The sequence below is a fragment of the Anomaloglossus baeobatrachus genome, chromosome 1 (genome assembly GCF_048569485.1).
Source record: "Anomaloglossus baeobatrachus isolate aAnoBae1 chromosome 1, aAnoBae1.hap1, whole genome shotgun sequence".
Lineage (NCBI taxonomy): Eukaryota > Metazoa > Chordata > Amphibia > Anura > Aromobatidae > Anomaloglossus > Anomaloglossus baeobatrachus.
This window is the reverse complement of record NC_134353.1, coordinates 542616676-542638988: the sequence shown is the minus strand read 5'-3', so window position 1 is coordinate 542638988 and position 22313 is coordinate 542616676. Positions and strand designations below refer to the sequence as shown.

At 43.3% G+C, this 22313-nt stretch overlaps 1 long non-coding RNA gene across 1 annotated transcript; it reads right to left on the bottom strand.

Annotated features, from left to right (window-relative positions):
- Positions 1 to 1365: 1365 nt before the first annotated feature.
- Positions 1366 to 21988, bottom strand: LOC142296180 (uncharacterized). Its single transcript, XR_012751603.1, has 3 exons — positions 21902 to 21988; positions 19980 to 20104; positions 1366 to 1604 (listed from the first exon to the last, which is right to left on the bottom strand). It is a non-coding gene; the product is annotated as an uncharacterized LOC142296180 (long non-coding RNA).
- Between the last annotated feature and the right edge of the window lie 325 nt (positions 21989 to 22313).

The window sequence follows — 22313 nt, the reverse complement described above, 5'->3', positions numbered from 1 at the left end:
ACTGATGGACTCAGTAATATTTCTGGATTGAAATGAGGTTTATTGTACTAACAGAAAATGTGCAATCCGCATTTAAACAAAATTTGACCGGTGCAAAAGTATGGGCACCTCAAAATAAAAGTGACATTAATATTTTGTAGATCCTCCTTTTGCAAAAATAACAGCCTCTAGTCGCTTCCTGTAGCTTTTAATGAGTTCCTGGATCCTGGATGAAGGTATATTTGACCATTCCTGTTTACAAAACAATTCCAGTTCAGTTAAGTTTTATGGTCGCCGAGCATGGACAGCACGCTTCAAACCATGGTTACTAGCAAACGCTGGCTCCCGGCACGATCCCAGCAACGCAGGGGTATGTCTCGGCTGGGTTCCCGGTGTGGGCTCCCGAGGGTGCAGCAGTCACCTGGGAGTCGGGGCACTGTTTAGGTGCGGGGAAAGGTGTGGCGCGTCGTCCTGTCATGCTGTAGTTCGTGCTGTTAACTTAGCTGAGCCATTGGTCACAGGCACTTCAGCGCACTCACTGTGGCGACGGTTGTCACTGTAATAACGTCATTTTGGAGCAAGACAGACAGACAGAATAAGGCAAATATATATATACACAAGAAAAGAAGCGATCAGACTTCCAGTACCAATAATAAATATTTATTAGTGAGCATTACATAAGGCACAGTGACAAGCATACAACAGGGTGCTCAATCCGGTGAAACCATAGATGGATGGTTGGGAAGGAAGGAAAAGATGGTAAAAAGCCCCCAATCCGTATCACAGTGGTTACTCAGAACCTAATATGGTAATTATATACTCCAGGAGTGCTCAATAGACAAATCTCCATATCACATTGGTTACTGTGAACCTAATATGCCGATTAGAACTCCAGGAGTATACCATGCTCAAACCTCCCATGTGAGACATTACCACAATTAAACCCAATGGTAGTATAGAGTGTTGCAATAACTTACCAGGGAAGATCTCACAGGTAACACCGGATGGCACCCCCACCCGACGAACGTCCGTTTCGGCGGATGCCTACGTCAGGGGTGGTGTCATGCCAGAAATTGTGCGTGTGTTAAAAAGGGGCCCACAAACCAATCAATTGCGCGATCTGTCTCTGTGACGCAGGCGAGCCCAGAGCAGCTGATCATCCACTTCCGCCGCCGCGTCAAGGGCTGAGCTCCGCCCACCAGACCAAGGAGGTCACATGATCGGGACAGGTAGAGCCGCCCCTGGAGACACGGCCGAGGAAGGGAGGAACATGACAGCGCCGGGGCGCGCATGCGTCAGAGTACTCACAGCGATATTTAGTGAATCAAGCATGTGAACAGCAGGCAATGTATACGCAGGACAATTGTATCCAATAATAATAATAAGCGCAACATAAGAGTATTGATCTAGGCCTAGAACAATATTAGTGACAACTGTCACTAATGTCACAACCTCTTAAAATCGATGTTAATAATACATTATATCACAATACATAGAGATAACAATAGTAAAACGCTGTGTAGTCCATATGACAAGGATTTCATGTCGATGGAAGAGATGGAAGTAACATATCATATCGGCCATAAATTGGAATTCCAAGAAGATAAATTCCAGGTCGGGCAAAACTAAAATAATAACGAAAATGGAAAAAGTTAAAAACACGTAAAAAAAGACATGACATAGAAAGTGATCATAAAAAGGCAGAGAAACCACTGTTTTCATTCAAACCCATAGGTTGTAGGGTTTTTAAAAGCCAGATCCACTTGGCCTCAAGGCGCGCCAAATTAGTACCAACTCTCCCTCCTCTAATGTTAGTCTCAATGGAGTCAATGCCGCGAAATCTCAAAAGAGTCCCATCAGACTGATGATGTAACTTAAAATGTTTGGGCAACGTTTTGAGACTGGAAATGTCCACTTCACTTATTGCGGAATTGATTCCATTGACATGTTCCCTAATCCGAATTTTAAATGGACGTGTGGTCAAACCAACGTATATTTTCTGGCAAGGGCAAACCGCATAATACACAACCGCAGTGGTGGTGCAAGTGATGGATTTTTTTATCTTAAAGGTTTTTGTCCCTGATGAATCGACAAAATGGTCGTGTCGGTCCATGTTAGCACAAGCCAGACATTGTCCACAAGGTCTGGAACCAGAAGGTCGTTTACTGACATCGAGAAAAGATGAAATAGATTCCTGAGTTTCATAGTGACTTTGTGACTAAAAGATCACGTAAATTTTGAGATCTTCGGATAGAGATAAGTGGTCTATCAGGTAATATTTTTGACAGTACTGGGTCCGTCAACAAGATAGGCCATGCCTTCTCTAAACATTTTCTCATGTGAGAAAATCTAGAATGGTATGTAGTCACAAACCTGAGTGGTTCCGGACCCACGGATTTCTTAGGGGTGTATAGGAGGGTATCCCTGGACGCATGTTTTGCTCTATTGTAGGCACGTTTGATAGAACGCCTACTATATCCACGTTCCAAAAACCTGTTTTTTAGTTCCTGTGCACGATGATTAAAGTCAGAATCAATCGAACAAATTCTTCGCAAACGAAGGAACTGTCCGGTCGGAACCGAGTCAATCATATATCGGGGATGAGCAGAAGAGGCATGGAGCAACGTATTGCATGATGTGGCCTTCCTAAATATGTCTGTTTGTACAATATTTTGATCATCCCTCCGAACTGCAACATCCAAAAAATCCAAAGAGTTAGCACTGAATTGATATGTGATCTTAATGTTCTTATCATTGATATTAAGTGTCCCCATAAACTCATTTAATTGACCCTCAGAACCCCGCCAGATCAGGAAAATGTCGTCAATGTACCGTGTCCAAAGAAGGACACGGCCCATTGACGACTCCAGATCCGGCAGGGGGAGGTCCCTCTCCCACAGCCCCAGGAACAGGTTGGCATAGGAGGGGGCAAAGGAGGCCCCCATCGCTGTTCCCTGGAGCTGCAGATAGAAGGACCCCTTGAACACAAAATAATTATGGGTCAATGAAAATTCCAAGAGTTGCATGACTAATGATGTGAACCCTGAGGACAAGTTGGAGCCCCGGAGAAAATATTGTACAGCTGAAAGGGCCGTCGGCGTGACGAATACTGGTATACAGTGATTCAATATCACCCGCAACCATCAATGCATCATCCTCAATAAAGAGTCCATCCATTCTCCTCAGGAAGTCACTTGTATCTTTGATAAAAGAAGGCAATCCTTCCACAAAAGGGTGCAGTACCGATTCTATCCATTTGTTAATGTTTTCCAAAAAGCTCCCTCTACCCGAGACAATGGGTCTTCCAGGGGGTGATTGTAAATTTTTATGAACTTTTGGTAATAAGTACAAGGTGGGAGCTACGGGCTCAGCCACCAACAGTGCCGAAGCCAGGTCTTTCGTGATCACATTATTAGATACAGCAGAATCTAAAATCGTTCTTAACTGGGCCGAGAATGTGATGAGAGGGTTGTAGGTTATCTTCTTATAACACAGTTTGTTGTTAAGTTGTTTGAAAGCTTCCCTCTCATACAACACTCTCGGCCAAACGACCACATTTCCTCCCTTATCTGCGGGCTTCAGCACTATATCCGGCAGAGACCGCAGCTCCCTCAACCTTGCACGTTCAGTTCTAGACAAATTGTCATTAGCAATGGAAGTAGGAATCTTCTCAAAATCACTGCTAACTATTTTGACAAATAGATCAACACAAGAGCAGGTAGAAAGAGGAGGGAACTTTTTGGATTTGGGACGAATGGACAGAGGGATCTTACCTCCTTCCGTGGAATTATGCTCAATCGCCAGTTCTTCTAATTCGCGTAATGCTGCTTGTTCCTCCTCTGTAGGGAAGAGGATTTCAATGTTAGGATCAAAGAAGTGCCTCCTAAAGATCATGGATCGAGCAAATAAATTGAGATCCTTCACTGCTGAAATACATCAAATCTAGCAGCCGGGGAAAAGGTAAAACCTCTTTCCAACAGAGCAAGATCAGCTGAGGATAATTGATGGTTGCTCAGATTAATTACCTTGTTATTGCTTCCACGCGGACGGTCAAACAGTTTATAATTCCGATTTTTCACAGAGGGGGATGTCATCCCCCTTTGGACTTGGCGACCAGATCTCATGGAGAGTGATGATAGATTGGAATCAGATACATCACTTACAGAAGACCCTGATGTAATAGATGCAGAATTATCCATAGTGGGTTTCCTCCAAAAATACACCAGTTTTTGTTGGTAATCACGTTGGTCACGGCCAAATTACTTGTCTGAGTTTTGTTGAATTTTCTTGACCACAGAATCTAAGACTTTTTCCAATTGGCTCTCATACGAGGACAATTTTTCACTAGGACAATCAGACCTAAATTTAGCCTGTATGGTGTCTAATTCTTTGTCTAAGTCAGCAATCGTTTTAGAATTTAACTCCATAAGTAGCTCCAGAAATATTTTAGAACATTTGTCACATGCCTCTTCCCATTTGTTCATAAATTCCTCATCTGTAACAGGAAACGTGGGAATGACCCGTACTCTGAGACCTCTGGGTACGAGGTTTTTGGATAGATATTTACTGAGGAACGCCCTGTTCCACCATAGTTTGGTGTGCGTTTTACTAAAAGACGCTGCATATTTTTGAATATGTCATCAATTCTCAGATCACTTTCAATAAGTATGCCTGATTCATCCGTGCCAAACACCTGCTCAATTTGACCAAGCCAAGTTTGTTCTTTGGCCCGGTAGTCCATGTCCGTTAGAAAGGAGAAACCTGTGCAGAACACAGCAATGAGAGTAAAGAAATTACTTTCCAGCACATACACCACCATGATAAACCCAATTACACCACAATTTATATCAGTAACATGGTGTGTGACATAGTAGACCATGGTAAAAATCGCCAGTCAACAACATACACAAGAAAAGATGCGATCAGACTTCCAGTACCAATAATAAATATTTATTGTGAGCATTACATAAGGCACAGTGACAAGCATACAACAGGGTGCTCATCCGGTGAAACCATAGATGGATGGTTGGAAGGAAGGAAAAGATGGTAAAAAGCCCCCAATCCGTATCACAGTGGTTACTCAGACCTATATGGTAATTATATACTCCAGGAGTGCTCAATAGAGCAAATCTCCATATCACATTGGTTACTGTGAACCTAATATGCCGATTAGAACTCCAGGAGTATACCATGCTCAAACCTCCCATGTGAGACATTACCACAATTAAACCCAATGGTAGTATAGAGTGTTGCAATAACTTACCAGGGGAAGATCTCACAGGTAACACCGGATGGCACCCCCACCCGACGAACGTCCGTTTCGGCGGATGCTACGTCAGGGGTGGTGTCATGCCAGAAATTGTGCGTGTGTTAAAAGAGGCCCACAAACCAATCAATTGCGCGATCTGTCTCTGTGACGCAGGCGAGCCCAGAGAGCAGCTGATCATCCACTTCCGCCGCCGCGTCAAGGGCTGAGCTCCGCCACCAGACCAAGGAGGTCACATGATCGGACAGTAGAGCCGCCCCTGGAGACACGGCACGAGGAAGGGGGAGGAACATGACAGCGCCGGGCGCGCATGCGTCAGAGTACTCACAGCGATATTTAGTGAATCAAGCATGTGAACAGCAGGCAATGTATACGCAGGACAATTGTATCCAATAATAATAATAAGCGCAACATAAGAGTATTGATCTAGGCCTAGAACAATATTAGTGACAACTGTCACTAATGTCACAACCTCTTATAATCGATGTTAATAATACATTATATCACAATACATAGAGATAACAATAGTAAAACGCTGTGTAGTCCATATGACAAGGATTTCCTGTCGATGGAAGAGATGGAAGTATCATATCATATCGGCCATAAATTGGAATTCCAAGAAGATAAATTCCAGAGTCGGTGCAAAACTAAAATAATAACGAAAATGCCCCCTCCCTATGCCAACCTGTTCCTGGGGCTGTGGGAGAGGGACCTCCCCCTGCCGGATCTGGAGTCGTCAATGGGCCGTGTCCTTCTTTGGACACGGTACATTGACGACATTTTCCTGATCTGGCGGGGTTCTGAGGGTCAATTAATGAGTTTATGGGGACACTTAATATCAATGATAAGAACATTAAGATCACATATCAATTCAGTGCTAACTCTTTGGATTTTTGGATGTTGCAGTTCGGAGGGATGATCAAAATATTGTACAAACAGACATATTTAGAAGGCCACATCATGCAATACGTTGCTCCATGCCTCTTCTGCTCATCCCGATATATGATTGACTCGGTTCCGACCGGACAGTTCCTTCGTTTGCGAAGAATTTGTTCGGTTGATTCTGACTTTAATCATCGTGCACAGGAACTAAAAAACAGGTTTTTGGAACGTGGATATAGTAGGCGTTCTATCAAACGTGCCTACAATAGAGCAAAACATGCGTCCAGGGATACCCTCCTATACACCCCTAAGAAATCCGTGGGTCCGGAACCACTCAGGTTTGTGACTACATACCATTCTAGATTTTCTCACATGAGAAAATGTTTAGAGAAGGCATGGCCTATCTTGTTGACGGACCCAGTACTGTCAAAAATATTACCTGATAGACCACTTATCTCTATCCGAAGATCTCAAAATTTACGTGATCTTTTAGTCACAAGTCACTATGAAACTCAGGAATCTATTTCATCTTTTCTCGATGTCAGTAAACGACCTTCTGGTTCCAGACCTTGTGGACAATGTCTGGCTTGTGCTAACATGGACCGACACGACCATTTTGTCGATTCATCAGGGACAAAAACCTTTAAGATAAAAAAATCCATCACTTGCACCACCACTGCGGTTGTGTATTATGCGGTTTGCCCTTGCCAGAAAATATACGTTGGTTTGACCACACGTCCATTTAAAATTCGGATTAGGGAACATGTCAATGGAATCAATTCCGCAATAAGTGAAGTGGACATTTCCAGTCTCAAAACGTTGCCCAAACATTTTAAGTTACATCATCAGTCTGATGGGACTCTTTTGAGATTTCGCGGCATTGACTCCATTGAGACTAACATTAGAGGAGGGAGAGTTGGTACTAATTTGGCGCGCCTTGAGGCCAAGTGGATCTGGCTTTTAAAAACCCTACAACCTATGGGTTTGAATGAAAACAGTGGTTTCTCTGCCTTTTTATGATCACTTTCTATGTCATGTCTTTTTTTACGTGTTTTTAACTTTTTCCATTTTCGTTATTATTTTAGTTTTGCCCGACCTGGAATTTATCTTCTTGGAATTCCAATTTATGGCCGATATGATATGTTACTTCCATCTCTTCCATCGACATGAAATCCTTGTCATATGGACTACACAGCGTTTTACTATTGTTATCTCTATGTATTGTGATATAATGTATTATTAACATCGATTTTAAGAGGTTGTGACATTAGTGACAGTTGTCACTAATATTGTTCTAGGCCTAGATCAATACTCTTATGTTGCGCTTATTATTATTATTGGATACAATTGTCCTGCGTATACATTGCCTGCTGTTCACATGCTTGATTCACTAAATATCGCTGTGAGTACTCTGACGCATGCGCGCCCGGCGCTGTCATGTTCCTCCCTTCCTCGGCCGTGTCTCCAGGGGCGGCTCTACCTGTCCGATCATGTGACCTCCTTGGTCTGGTGGGCGGAGCTCAGCCCTTGACGCGGCGGCGGAAGTGGATGATCAGCTGCTCTGGGCTCGCCTGCGTCACAGAGACAGATCGCGCAATTGATTGGTTTGTGGGCCCTTTTTAACACACGCACAATTTCTGGCATGACACCACCCCTGACGTAGGCATCCGCCGAAACGGACGTTCGTCGGGTGGGGGTGCCATCCGGTGTTACCTGTGAGATCTTCCCTGGTAAGTTATTGCAACACTCTATACTACCATTGGGTTTAATTGTGGTAATGTCTCACATGGGAGGTTTGAGCATGGTATACTCCTGGAGTTCTAATCGGCATATTAGGTTCACAGTAACCAATGTGATATGGAGATTTGTCTATTGAGCACTCCTGGAGTATATAATTACCATATTAGGTTCTGAGTAACCACTGTGATACGGATTGGGGGCTTTTTACCATCTTTTCCTTCCTTCCCAACCATCCATCTATGGTTTCACCGGATTGAGCACCCTGTTGTATGCTTGTCACTGTGCCTTATGTAATGCTCACAATAAATATTTATTATTGGTACTGGAAGTCTGATCGCTTCTTTTCTTGTGTATGTTGTTGACTGGCGATTTTTCCATGGTCCTACTATGTCACACACCATGTTACTGATATAAATTGTGGTGTAATTGGGTTTATCATGGTGGTGTATGTGCTGGAAAGTAATTTCTTTAAATATATATATGTATATATAGATATGTATATAAATATGTTGGGCTGGAGGCTTATGTCATCTGCTGCATCTCAATACTGGTCCAGACTGGGTCATGTGACTGCCTCCAGATCATGTGCATTATCCCGTGGTCATGTGGAACTTGTGTCACTGCCTCCAGTATGACGTGGCTAGTGACATAATCTGCCCACATTTGATTGGTTGCATGTGCAGCTCCTATATATATATATATATATATATATATATGATGAATCCATCAGATGAAGTCACATAAAAAGTGACCCAAAAGGTGGAAAAATAATTTTGGGCAAGGTAAGTATATAAATATAATAGCATTAGCATACAATAAAAAATCAAATACATTTCATATACAATAAAGGAGTCTTAAAGTTAAAATACATGTTGGAAGCCCATAAAGTGCAGAAATATTATTAATTAACATACAAAATATTGGCATGTCCTCAAATTTGAAAAAGATAAAATTCTCAAAAAGAGCCAAAAATGTAAAAAAAAATAAAAAAGCTGGTCAGACAGACATGAGACATAAAACTATAAAATTATAGCCACTTAAGGCAAAATGTTTTTATTAAATACTGTGAGCTAGTGACCACCAATGTGGTAAATGGTTGCTATGTATCGCAGTGGAGAAGGTCCCTGCGATATTAAACTGAAGAGGTTGCAATGGGACTTGTAGTTCCACAAAGGCTTGATTCTGCATATAGGGGTCAGGTTCCCTTTAAAAATGCCAGTGTGCTGTGCAGGTCTGGAGAATCACAGACCTCCACCTGTGAGTGTGTCCAGTCTGATTTAGAAGACTGTCAGAGTCTGGAATTCAGTCTGGGTTGAGACTGGAAGTGAGTGCAGCTAGGCTAGGGCTGTGGCTGCAGGGCCGAACCTCTCCTGGAGGAGAGACAGACAGGAGTCTGGGTTCTTGGAAGAAACCACAGCAAGTGGTGTTCGCTGGCAGGAGCCTGTGTGTACAGGTTCCAGACCTCTAATAGAGACTATTGGACTGGAAGCCCATGGTGGGTGGCAGTACCTGTTTTTCTTTTAAGCCAGGAGAGGCCTGTTATGTTGAATGTTTGCCGTTCATGACAAGGGTTTAAATAAACGGCTGAAAGTTTTATAAAGAGACTGTGTACCTGTGTTGCTGAAGCTACTTCGCATCGTTGCAAGCGAGTGGAACCCCTAGGTTGCAGGGTGAAACCTCACAATACCTACAGTGGATGCTGAAAGTATTCAGACCCCTTTAAATTTTTCACTTTTTGTTTCATTGCAGCCATTTGGAAAATTCAAAAAAGTATATATTTTTTTCTAAGTTAAACTCTGCACCCCATCTTGACAGAAAACCCCCCAGAAATGTAGACATTTTTGCAAATTTATTAAAGAAGAAAAAATGAAATATTACATGGTCATAAGTATTCAGACCCTTTGCTCAGACACTCATATTTAAGTCACATGCTGTCCATTTCCTTGTGATCCTCTTTGAGATGGTTCTACTCCTTATTGGAGTCCAGCTGTGTTTAAATAAACTGATAGGATTTGATTTGGAAAGACACACACCTGTCACAGTGCATGTCAGACCAAATGAGACTCATGAGGTCAGACAGAATTGTGGCAAGGCAAAGATCTGTCCAAGGTTACAAAAGAATTTCTCTAGTTCTCAAGTTCTAAGAGCACAGTGGCCTCCATAATCCTTAAATGGAAGATGTTTGGGACCACCAGAACTCTTCTTAGACCTGGCCATCCAGCCAAAACTGAGCAATCATGGGAGAAGATCCTTGGTGAGAGAGGTAAAGAAGAATCCCAAGATCACTGTGGCTGAGACCCAGAGAAGCAGTACGGCTTTTATGGCAGAGTGGCCCAACAGAAGCCTCTCCTCAGTGCAAGACATATTAAAGCTCGCATAGAGGTTGCAAAAACACACATGATGACTCCCAGACTATGAGAAATAAGATTCTCTGGTCTGATGAGATGAAGATAGAACGTTTTGGTGATAATTCTAAGCAGTGTGTGTGTGGAGAATACCAGGCACTGCTCATCACCTGCCCAATACAATCCCAACAGTGAAACATGGTGGTGACAGCATCATACAATGGGGGTGTTTTTCAGCTGCAGGGATGGGACGACTGGTTGCAATTGAAGGAAAGATGAATGCGGCCAAGTACAAAGATATCCTGGAAGAAAACCTCTTCCAGAATGCCCAGGACATCAGACTTGGCTGAAGGTTCACCTTCCAACAAGACAATGACATTATCCACACAGCTAAAATAACAAAGGAGTGACTTTAGAACATCTTTGTGACCATTGCTGACTGGCCACCCAGAGCGAGCAGTGACCTAAACCAAATTGAGCATCTTTGGAGAGACCTAAAAATTGCTGTCCACCAACATTCCAACCTGACAGAACTGGAGAGGATCTGCAAGGAAGAATGGCAGAGGATCCCCAAATCCAGTTGCATCATTCCCAAGGAGACTCATGGCTGTACTAGCTCAAAAGGGTGCTTCTACTCAATACTGAGTAAAGGGTCTGAATACTTATGACCATGTGATATTTCAGTTTTTCTTGTTTAATAAATTTGCAAACATTTTTACATTTCTGTTTTTTTTCTGTCAAGATGCGGTGCAGAGTGTACATTAATGAGAAAAAATGAACTTTTTTGAATTTACTAAATGGCTGCAATGAAACAAAGAGTGAAAAATTTAAAGGGGTCTGAATAATTTCCGTTCCCACTGTATATAAGAAACAGCAATTAACTGAGAAATGATCGATGTTAAGGGTTTCATTAAGTTCCAGGTTTTGGCATGGCTGTGATTGACCGACACATCCCGGGAATCGGCCTGTAAAAAAGCTGAATCATGAGCCGCGCTGCCATTTTGCATTGACTAGAAGAGGGAGAGTATGCTGTTGGAGTGAGAGACAATGAGAGGTGCATACTGTCCAAAAAAAAAATACATTGTAAAGATAGGATGCTGTAGGAATGAGGGAAAGTGACAGGTGCATGTAAATTAAAATCCACACATCCATAGGGATAGGAAACCACGGCAAATCCAACGAGTATCCAAAAGTACTTTATTCAATTCGGACAGCGCATTAAAACAGTGGGCGAAGATTACCCGACTCTTCGCCTGCTGTTTTAATGCACTGTCTGATTGAATAAAGCACTTTGGGATACTCATTGGATGTGCCGTGGTTTCCTATCCCTATAGATGTTTGCAAGTCTTCACTTTTTCCATGTGCACCTATGACCCATACAGTGTACAGACCCGACGAGCTCACTCCTCCCTGGACCGTAAGAAGGCATGGCAAGGTAGTGCAGAACCGTTTCTGATTGTTGATAAATTAAAATCCAATATAGTGCTGCCTCATGCTGCTTTGTGTAACAGTTCAAAACAGTAGCTTATAGGTTGTGTAATCTGTTAGGACAATCTAGCAAAAAACAGACTGTGTACAGTGTCTCTTACTGTGTGAATATATCTGCAACCTTATATTGCATTGCATCACATAGCTTATCATAGCGCTCCAACACATTAGCTTACAAGCTTTGGCATAATCACTCTCTCTATACTGGCCATCTTATAATTCCTAACTTGTATGTGTGTCAAAGAATGAGGAGAACATATAATATGGGACATGGCCATGGTGGTACTGCTGGTGTTGTAGCTGCTTCAGACTGCGGACTTTGTAGATCTGTGTTTGCTTTGCTCCAAACTTAAACGCCTACCTTTGCACGCAGGCCGCAGGCTGGTCTTTTGTCATTTCTTCAGCTCGAATACTGCTTTACAAATAGTCAGGCAATAACATGTTGAGACAGTTTTAGATTATATGGCTATTAGTTCATCCAGTTCCTTTGCATTGTCTTCTCTCGGTCCACACCTGAAAGCTCAGAGTCATCTCCTAAGTTTCATTTTCATCTTCCTTGCACCTCAACCCATTCAAAATCAGAAAAGCAGTGGAACCTCAAATCAGCAGTGACTCATGCTTTTGATGACACTTCTGGCTCGCAACAGAGGTGGAAGAGACTGAATGCACTGATGTTCAACCACTTGTTGTGTTAGAGGATAAGCCTGTGGGAGGGCTGGTGTACACGGTCTGCTGATCACTGCACTGCAGATCAGAGGATGATGAAACCCAGTTGCCAACTGCTGAGGCTTTTGTCAGTGTGCAGACTGGCAGGGAGGTCAGGGCTGAGGAGTGGGTGGAAGATAATGCGAGGGCTGATGATGAGGTGCATTACCCCATCTGCAGCGAAGGCCATGATAGTGACATGCAAAGTTCCGATGAAGAAAAGCTGTTCAGGCAGACAAACAGCAGCACAGCAAATGAGGGAGCAGGCGGAAAAATCCATGTGGATGGGCCATAACCAGTAAGTCGGTTACTACCGCCCATCGCACCAGTGAAAACCTCCCAATAAAGCCAGGTCAAAAGAGCTCCCTGGCATGGCATTTCCTCCAAGAATATGCTGATGACAAGTGAGTTTGCAAGATTGTTATAGAAGCTTGAAGCATGGGAAAACTCTTCTCAACCTGAGCCCCACTTGCATTATGCATCATCTGACTTAGAAGCACGAGGTGCAGTGGAGTACTTTCCTGAGAAATCAGGAAAGAACTCTGGCACCACCTGCTCCCTCTACTGCTTGCGAGGTTGGCCTCTTCAGATGCAGTGTTGGTATCTTGCATCCGCTCACGATCACCCGGGCCACCTTCCTCCCTGCAAGCATGTGATATGGCAGTCACAGCACCAGCATCTCCACCACCAGCATCAGCCACTATATCAACACCATCCCCTGGAAGTCTGAACATGTGTCAAGCATGGCAGGGGGATCATCACAAACAGGTGCATCCACCTGTCCTAAGCTAATGTGGACAAGCTCTCTTTCATTAAAATTAATTAGTCATGGATTACATTAGAATTGTCTATACTTTTGGCTCAGTAGACAACTAGATCACAAGACATTGGTTTAGTCTATTTCCCATGGCCAGTGTTTTGTAGATTCAAAAAATACAGTAAATGTAAGCCCTAAAAAATTTGCATTAATAATTCAATAAAAAAATTGTTTGCTGCCTCCGCCTCCTCCTTTCCTCCGCCGCCTCTTCCCCCGACACCACCATGTTCACCTAAACCCATTCCACTTTGTCCTCCTCTGGGTTCCTTTTTTCTCTTTATGTTAGATTCCAGGTTTAAATAAGTAGGTGTTAAACAAAAGTAAAACTGAAAAAAAATGACAACATTTTTACAAAAAAATCCCTAAAACCTTCCCCTTGTGTATCTGGGTCTGTTTATGTATTTTTTTTGCTTTTTAAATTTGAATCTAGAGGCAATATGCACCAGGATCTGGCCACAAAAGTGTACCTGTTGCCAGTGTCCAGTCTGGTCTGTGGCCTTACTTTGTTCCAGATAAATACCATATTGTTCGTTTTAAAAAACGAACCGGATTATAAGACACACCCCAAATTTAAAGGAAAAAAAGGTAAAAAAAAAATGGGGGCCGTCTTATACTCTGGTGGTGTTGTCTTACCAGAGGGGGGCAGCAGTGGTAGTGAAGCGGGGTCAGAGGAGGCAGAGGTTGTGCTGTCAGTGGCGGTCAGTGGTGACAGCAGCGGGTCAGTAGGGACAGCTGCAGTGGCGGCTCAGTGGTAACACTGGCGGTGACAGCTCAGTGGTGGCAGTGGCGGTGACAGCTCAGTGGTGGAAGCGGCGGTGACGGCTCAGTGGTGGCAGTGGCGGTGATGGCTCAGTGGTAGCAGCGGCGGTGATGGCTTAGTGGTAGCAGCGGCGGTGACGGCTCAGAAGGTAGCAGCGGCGGTGACAGCTCAGTGGTGGCAGCGGTGACGGCTCAGTGGTGGAGCAGGCCGGTGCGGTGTGTCCAACTGTGTCCGTGGTCCCGATTCAAGTGATGGCACCTGGAGCGGCGCATGCACAGATGGAGCTCTCATCCAAGGGCTCTATCTGCGCATGCGCTGATTAGCGGAGTGGCGCGTGCCCAGATGGAGCTCTTAGATGAGAGTTTCATCTGCGCACACGCTGAAACCCGGCGCCATCATTTGAAACTGGACCGCGGACACACTAGGACACCCGCCGCACAGCCGCCGCAGGCCGCCCGCCCGTCCGCCCAGCCACACAAAGAAGAAGCTGGCCGCCGGGACAGAGAGGCAGCTGGCACGCAGCCAAAGGCACCCGGCCGCACGCACGCACACACTCATCCACAGGCACCCGGACGCCCGCACGCACCTGGAAGCCCGCACGCACCCGGAAGCCCACACGCACCAGGACGTCCGCACAGACAGCCCTACCGGTAGGCTATATTCGGATTTTAAGAAGCACCCCTCATTTTCCTCACAAATTTTTGGGAGGAAAAGTGCGTCTTCTAATCCGAAAAATACAGTAGCTGTTGCCACTTAGCACCTGGGTGGGTGGCCTTTGTTTTTTAAAAAAATGGACTTGACAGTGTGGAGCTGAGTCTATGACCTTACTGGTACATCACCACCCTAGTCTGCTCCAGCCACTTCTACTCCGATCGCCAGGCAACTCCGTGTTCCTGCCGTGGATGGTGCTGGTGACGGGAGAGGAGTCGATGCCAGCGGCGCCGGTGGGCGCATGCTCCACTCATCCACCGGGCTGGGTTTCCTTGGGATCTGCAGTACCACTGGCTGACTATAGGTGGCATGTGTCTTCCAGCTGAAGTTACCATCGTTCAGCTACAGCCAATGGCTGAAGACACCACACCCTTTTTATTTCCCCTCCTCTCTGCTGACCACTGATAGTGATAGTTCTGATATTCTGGTTCCTGTTCCACCCTGTTTTGTTTTGTGATTCTGGTGTTCTGACTTGTTTCCTGCTTGTTTCCTGACTACCTCTCCTGCCTGCTGTTTATGTACCCAATCCGGATTTGACCTCTGCTACATTTTCTGATTACGTCCTTGCCTGCCGATTCTGTCCCTGTTCTGCAATTCCTGGTTTGACCCTGCCTGACTACTACTCTCTCAGACTGCAGCCTTCCACAGGTAGTGATCACCGGGGCCCTGTGTAATTCCAAATCCCTGTATAGGGGTGAAAGGGTTTCAGGGTCTGGGGTCCTGCTTGGTGAAGTGGTTTCCCTCTAGCCTGTCCATTACAGCCCGTCTAAGTCTGTGGATCCAGGCAGGCATTACACTTACTTTATTAAAAAAAAAAATAGCTGTCGCGACTTAGCAACAGGGTGTGTGGCCTGTTTTTTTTTTTTTGTTTTTTTTTTTTTTTAAAATGAACCTGTTGACAGTGTGCAGCTAGGTCTGTAGTTTTAATATATGTAAATTTTAAGTTTTAATACACCTCAAAATTTAGCGTTGCTAAATAAATAAAAAAGAGTATTACAGTATGCTTTGCTGTGTATAGAGCTATGAAACCACATGCTGTGTTCAATTATGTAGTGCTGCAAAAACAGCAGTGTGGAGCCAAGTCTGTGGCCTTACTTTTTTTCGAAAAAATAGCTGTTGCCACTTAGCACCAGGGTGTGCGCCCGTGTTTTTTTTTTTAAAAATGGACTTGACATTGGGGAGCTGGGTCTCTGGCTTTACTTTATTCCAATAAAATAGCCACTTAGCACCAGGGTGTATAGCCTGTGTTTCTTTTTAAAAAGGACTTATTGACAGTGGGGAGCCAGGTCTTTGGCATTCAAATGTGTAAATCTAAATTGCAATACATCTCCAAATGATGAGAGCTTGTTGTTGCATTACACAGCTTTGCATAACGCAGCAAAACATCATGCCGCAGGTGAGTCTTTGTCAGTTTTTGAGCCCAAGTAACAACATTTTGTTGCAGCTATGGGCGGCTTGACACACATCTCTTCCCCGGTGCATGTGCTGAATTTGGTGATGCAGAGCTTCCTCCAAAATCATCGACATATGTCAGAGCTTCTGCTGAAAGTGTTGACTCACCTGTCTGCGCTGCAAAATCACTATGGCCTTCTCACTCCACGCCTCATATGCAATGTAGCAATAAGGTGGAGCAAGCAGTAGCAGCCAAGAGTGGAGCTTAAGCTGCAGCATGGATGGCAGAACCCAAAAAATGGAAACATAGGCTTATTCCATTATTCCTAGATGTTGTATTTAGTCATGGTTCTTTGATTTGAACAATATTTTTGTTCAAAATAAATATTTTGGATTCTTGGGGTAGCAATCAGGAGCATTGGTGAGCCGCTTCAATTGTAAATTGCTGTGACTGTCAGTTGCAAGTAGAGATGAGCCACCCCCCTGGAGTTCGAGTTCGGTTCGTCGAACGGTGCCACGTTCGACGAGCCATTCGACGAACCTCTCGAACCCCATTGAAAACAGTGGGAGGCAATCACAAACACATAAAAACACATTATAAATGTACACATACAGTTAATAAACATTGCCATAACACTTACCGGTCCCCGCAATCCGTCCTGCACTCTGTCTCATGTTGCTATTCCTTCCGATGATCTCTGCGTCCTCCCGGTAACCAGCACTGACAGGACCTTCCATGACGTCAAAATAGCCATGTGACCAGTCGCGTGTCTGTTATCTCATTGGCTAGAGACGCGTCATGTAGGACCTGTCAGTGCATCTCTTCAGTACGCGGTGATCGTTTGTGCATCCCCGTGTATCGGCGACATACTCTGGCACACAGTCGGGTTCCCGGTCTGCTTCCCCGTTCCGTTATAAACCGGCTGCCACAGCCGGTCAATAACGGAGATCACCGTTGCTATAGCAATGCGCCTGTCAGTGGTGACGTCACCGCTTACAGGCAGCAGCTCCTTCTCACCCACGGGGTAAAAACACTGCACGGGGAACAGCGTCTTCCCCCAAGCAGCGCTGCTGATGTAGCAGAGCTGCATGTGTTGAAGGAGAAAGAAGACAGAAGAGCCGGATCATGGAGGGATAAGAGGGAGAACTGAACATGGAGTCTCTAAGTGTGTTTGTGTATTTATTTCTATTAAAGTATTTTTTCTCTGTGTGGTGTCTTTTTTTAACCCTTTATTGGAGATTCTTAATGGCCGGGTCAAACTTGCCTGACATTAAGAATCTCTGGTGTAATACTAGCTAGTAAAACAAAGCCAGTATTAACCCATTATTACCCAACAAGCCACCATCAACAAGGCTGTTGGAAGAGTTGGATACAGCGCCAGATGATGGCGCTTCTATAAAAGCGCCATTTTCTGGGACGGCTGCGGATTGCAATTTGCAGCAGAGGTGCCCAGAAGCCTCAGGCTAACCTGTGCTGCAGATTCCAATCCCCAGCTGCCTAGTTGTACCTGGCTGGACACAAAAATATGGTGAAGCCCACGTCATTTGTTTTTTAATGATTTCATGAAATTCATGAAATAATTAAAAAAAACGGGCTTCCCTATATTTTTAGTTCCCAGCTGGGTACAAATAGGCAGCTCGGGCTTGGGGGGAACCCGTACCTGCCTGCTGTACCTGGCTAGGAAACAAAAACATGGCGAAGCCCACGTCATTTTTTTAGTGGGCAAAATACTCCTGCATACAGTCTTGGATGGAGTATGCTGAACCTTGTAGTTCTGCAGCTGCTGTCTGCTCTCCTGCATACACTAGTGAATGGAGCATGCTGATCCTTGCCCTTCTGCAGCTGCTGTCTGCTCTCCTCCATACAGACAGACAGCAGCTCCAGAACTACAAGGCTCAGCATACTCCATCCAGGACTGTATGCAGGACTTTTTGCCCCCCCAAAAAATTATTTGGGCTTCGCCATATTTTTGTATGCTAGCCAGGTACAGCAGGCAGCTACGGGCTGCCCCCAACCCCCAGCTGCCTATTTGTACCCGGCTGGAAACAAAAATATAGGGAAGCCCTTTTTTTTATTAATTATTTCATGAATTTCATGAAATAATTCAAAACCAAATGACGTGGACTTAGCCATATTTTTGTATGCTAGCCAGGTACAGCAGGCAGCTATGGGCTGCCCCCAACCCCCGGCTGCCTATTTGTACCCGGCTGGAAACAAAAATATAGGGAAGCCCTTTTTTTTATTATTTCATGAATTTCATGAAATAATTAAAAAAACAAGTGACGTGGACTTCCCCATATTTTTGTGTCCAGCCAGGTACAAATAGGCAGCTGGGGATTGGAATCCACAGCACAGGTTGGCCTGAGCTTTCTGGGCCCAGTGCTTTGAATTGCAGTCTGCAGCCGCCCCAGAAAATGGCGCTTTCATAGAAGTGTCATCATCTAGCGCTGTATCCAACTCTCCAACAGCCCTGGTGACGGTGGCTTTCTGGGTAATAATGGGGTTAGGGATAGCTGTATATTATCAACTGGCCCTAAGCCCTAAATTCATTGTGGCATGCCAATATTAGACATGGCCACCATGAATTTCTAGTACCGATAAAAAGAACGACAACACACAGAAAAATATTTTTATTATAAATAAAACACAACACAATTAGTGACTCCATCTTTATTGAAATAAAGAACCCTCCTCCGCTGTAATCCTGGGTCAAGGGTACCGCGCCATTCAATCCAGATCCAATATCATCTGATCGATTTGCTGGAAGGCAAAGCGATCAGATGATGTGTCAGGTTCAAGGGCCTGAATCACATGACAAAGCAGCTGATTGTATAAATGGCTTTTATACAATCAGCTGATACATCAGTGCAAAAAAACAAAACAAACTACACACTTCAGTGCAGACTCCTGTCCGACAGCATCAGCTGATAGTTTAGCCAGCCGGGCGGTAAAAAGCCGGCCTCACTGCTCGACTTATAGTGTCAGCTGATTCCGTCAGGTGACCGCTTCAGCTGATCATCGCCAGGTCTGAGAAGGAGAGAGAGAAAGAAGAGAGAGAAAGAGAGAGAGAAAGAGAGAAAGAAGAGAGAGAGAAAGAAGAGACAGAGCGAAAGAAGAGAGAAAGAGAAAGAGTGAGAGAGAAAGAGAGAAAGAAGAGAGAGAGAAAGAGAGAAAGAAGAGAGAGAGAAAGAAGAGAGAGAAAGAGAAAGAAGAGAGAGAAAGAAGCGAAAGAGGAGAAAGAAGAGAAAGAGAGAAGGAAGAGAGAGAGAGAGAAAGAGAAAGAAGAGAGGGAAGACAAAGAGGAGAAAGAAGAGAAAGAAGAGAAAGTAAGGAGAGAGAAAGGAGAGAAAGAAAGGAGAGAGAGAAAGGAGAGAAAGAAAGGAGAGAGAGAGAGAAAGAGAGAGAGAGAGAGAGAAAGAAGAGAGAAGAGAAAAAAAGGAGAGAAAGGAGAGAAAGAAAGGAGAGAGAGAAAGGTGAGAAAGAAGAGAGATAGGAGAGAGAGAAAAGAGAGAGAGAGAAAGAGAGAGAGAAAGAGAGAGAAAGAAAGAAAGGAGAAAGAGAAAGAAAGGAGAGAGAGAAGGGAGAGAGAGAAAGAAGAGAGAGAGAAAGAGAGAAAGAACAGAGAGAAGAGAAAGAGGAGAAAGAAGAGAAAGAAGAGAAAGAAAGGAGAGAGAGAAAGAAGAGAAAGAGAGAAGGAAGAGAGAGAAAGAGAGAAAGGAGAAAGAAGAGAAAGAAAGGACTGCATCTTTATTGGTATGCCAAATTGTCATGGATAGAGCTACAATTTTCTTGAAATTCATTGGAAACTGATTTCACAAAAACATTCTCAACAGGACAAGTTGATAAGGTGGGAAACTTGGTATGTTTGCAACAAATCCATGGAGGAATCTTACCTGAAGGGTCAGATGTATACTCATATGCCAGCTCTTCCCATATTTTAAGGATTGATGCTCTTTTACTGTTTGGACTTGTTTTCTTGTTTCTTCATCATAAAACCATCTTTCTGAGATCACCAATACTGCAAAGATATTTAAATTTTTTATTGCGTAAAATATGTTAACGAGTACATGGAGAGAATGTTAACCTTTTGGATAGTACAGAAGTATCTGGAGGTGAAAACAAATGCTCAGATGAATTGATTACCTTCAAAGTTTTCATGAGGGGTCTGCATTCTCTATTTTATATTTGTTTGGTTATTATTAGTCCACTTATCAAATTAAATCTAAAGCTTCTAAGACACTCAAATGCTTTCTTAAAATTTACAACTGTCATTGGTTGCAACTATGTCAGTTCTCATTTTTTGTAAAATTATTTTAGAGATAAAAAAAATCAAAATCAAAAGAAATTTGAAAACTAATATTTTTTTGATTGTGTCCTATTTTTCAAGACCCATAACATTTTCATTTTAGACTTTATTTATGTTGTGGACCGATACAGGTTTTTTATTAAAACCAATTAGGGAGTGATATCACATTTTGATTCCTTCTTACAAAATTTTTTTAAAGTATTGCGAGCCCAGAAAAAATGCAGTTTTGGAGTTTTAATTTTTGTCTGTTTACGGAGTTCACCAATTGGGTAATTATTGTTATATTTTGATAGGTCTGACTTTTCTTGGCTCGACAATTTCTCATATGTGTATTTTTAATCTATTTTTTAACGGCAGATGTCTTTTCATATATAATGGAAGAAATGTTTTCACATTTTTAAACCTTTTTTTTTACTCTTCACTTTTTTTATTAGAGGATTTGAACCTGCTATCATCTGATCACTTGTGTTATATACAGTAATTTCCCATTAATTCTGTATATTGTCACATGGAGGTTTTTGCAAACATTTCCAACTGTCATGGCGACATCGGTGTCTGTTCCGACTACAGATTCTGACTCTCTGCCTGGTAACTTCTCTGATGTCTGTGATCAGCGCAGGCAGCCTTGGGCATCGAGTTTTATAGTTCATAGCCAGACTAGCAAGAGTTAATCACTGCTGGTCTGCTTGTTAGTATCCTTTCATCCTATGTTGTGGGGAAGCCAATTACATCTGCTTTCCTCCTACATATGCTGACTAGATCCTTCCTTCTATGCCAGCTATAGTTTATCTAAACTGGTCTGGTGAGGTGCTGTGATCCAGACTAATTGGTGGTTGTTTGTTGTACTTGTTGCTGTGTGTGGTTGCGGAGTTAACCATTGTCACTTTTTGTTGCTACCTTCTTGCTCTTGTTTTTCTCCTGAGTCTCTCAGTGTTTGTTCCTTTGAGCATGCAGTATGTCAGACTTTTGGTTTTCCCTCACTCCTGTCCTTTCCTTCCCTGGTGGGTGAGTGGGTTTAATCAAATTAGTTCTGGTCAGGAGCATAGGCAGACACAAGACTCAGGCATCTCCACCATAAGGAGTAAACCTGAGGTTAGGGATAGCTTAGGGACTCCTAACATGAGGGACAGCATAGGAACCCCCTGACCTTTACTATCCTACAGTCTCATAGTGATTTATATATAAAAAAGCACTGTCTCCTTTGAAGCACAGATAGAGGCAGGGTTTTAAGGGAGCTCAGTAATTGAAGGCACAGAGGTTTTCAATAGACCTCTTCTGGCTGCTATAGCAACTCATTGGCGCCCACACAATTGCATTAAATGCTGCTGCTAGTAGCAATAACAGGTTAGTGGAGGAGGTCAATGTGCGGCGCATGTTGGTGAGGGGTTAAAGAGACCAAATGAAATCATTAGTCCAAATGCTAAGCAAACATAAAATGTTTTGCTAAAAGCTCAAATAAAATCCCAGGAGCCTTTCAGCACATTAATCTAATTTAAAACTTTAACTTACAAAAAATCTAGATGCTTCCTTAACTTCAGAAACAATATGGAAAGGATCATTGATGCATCTTTCTTTCACATATGGTTGACCCTGCCATAATGGACAATAAAATATACAAAGGTATTATAAAAGGGAAATCTGGCACAAACTGAAACCTAAGGCAATTTCAATGTGGTGTCATATAATATTGTAATACTGTTCTAATCAAAGATAGATCAGTTTTGATTAGTAACATGAAATAACCTGTTAATTTATAATGTGTTGTATGTAGAAATGCAAAAACGTAAGTCACCTTAACTTAACTACATTATATTGTAAAATTAATAATATTATTTAAAATTACCCCTTGCCCTGCAAAAAATAGACTTCATACTACTATTTCATTGAAAAAAAAAAAAAAAAAAAGTTATAGCTCTCGGAA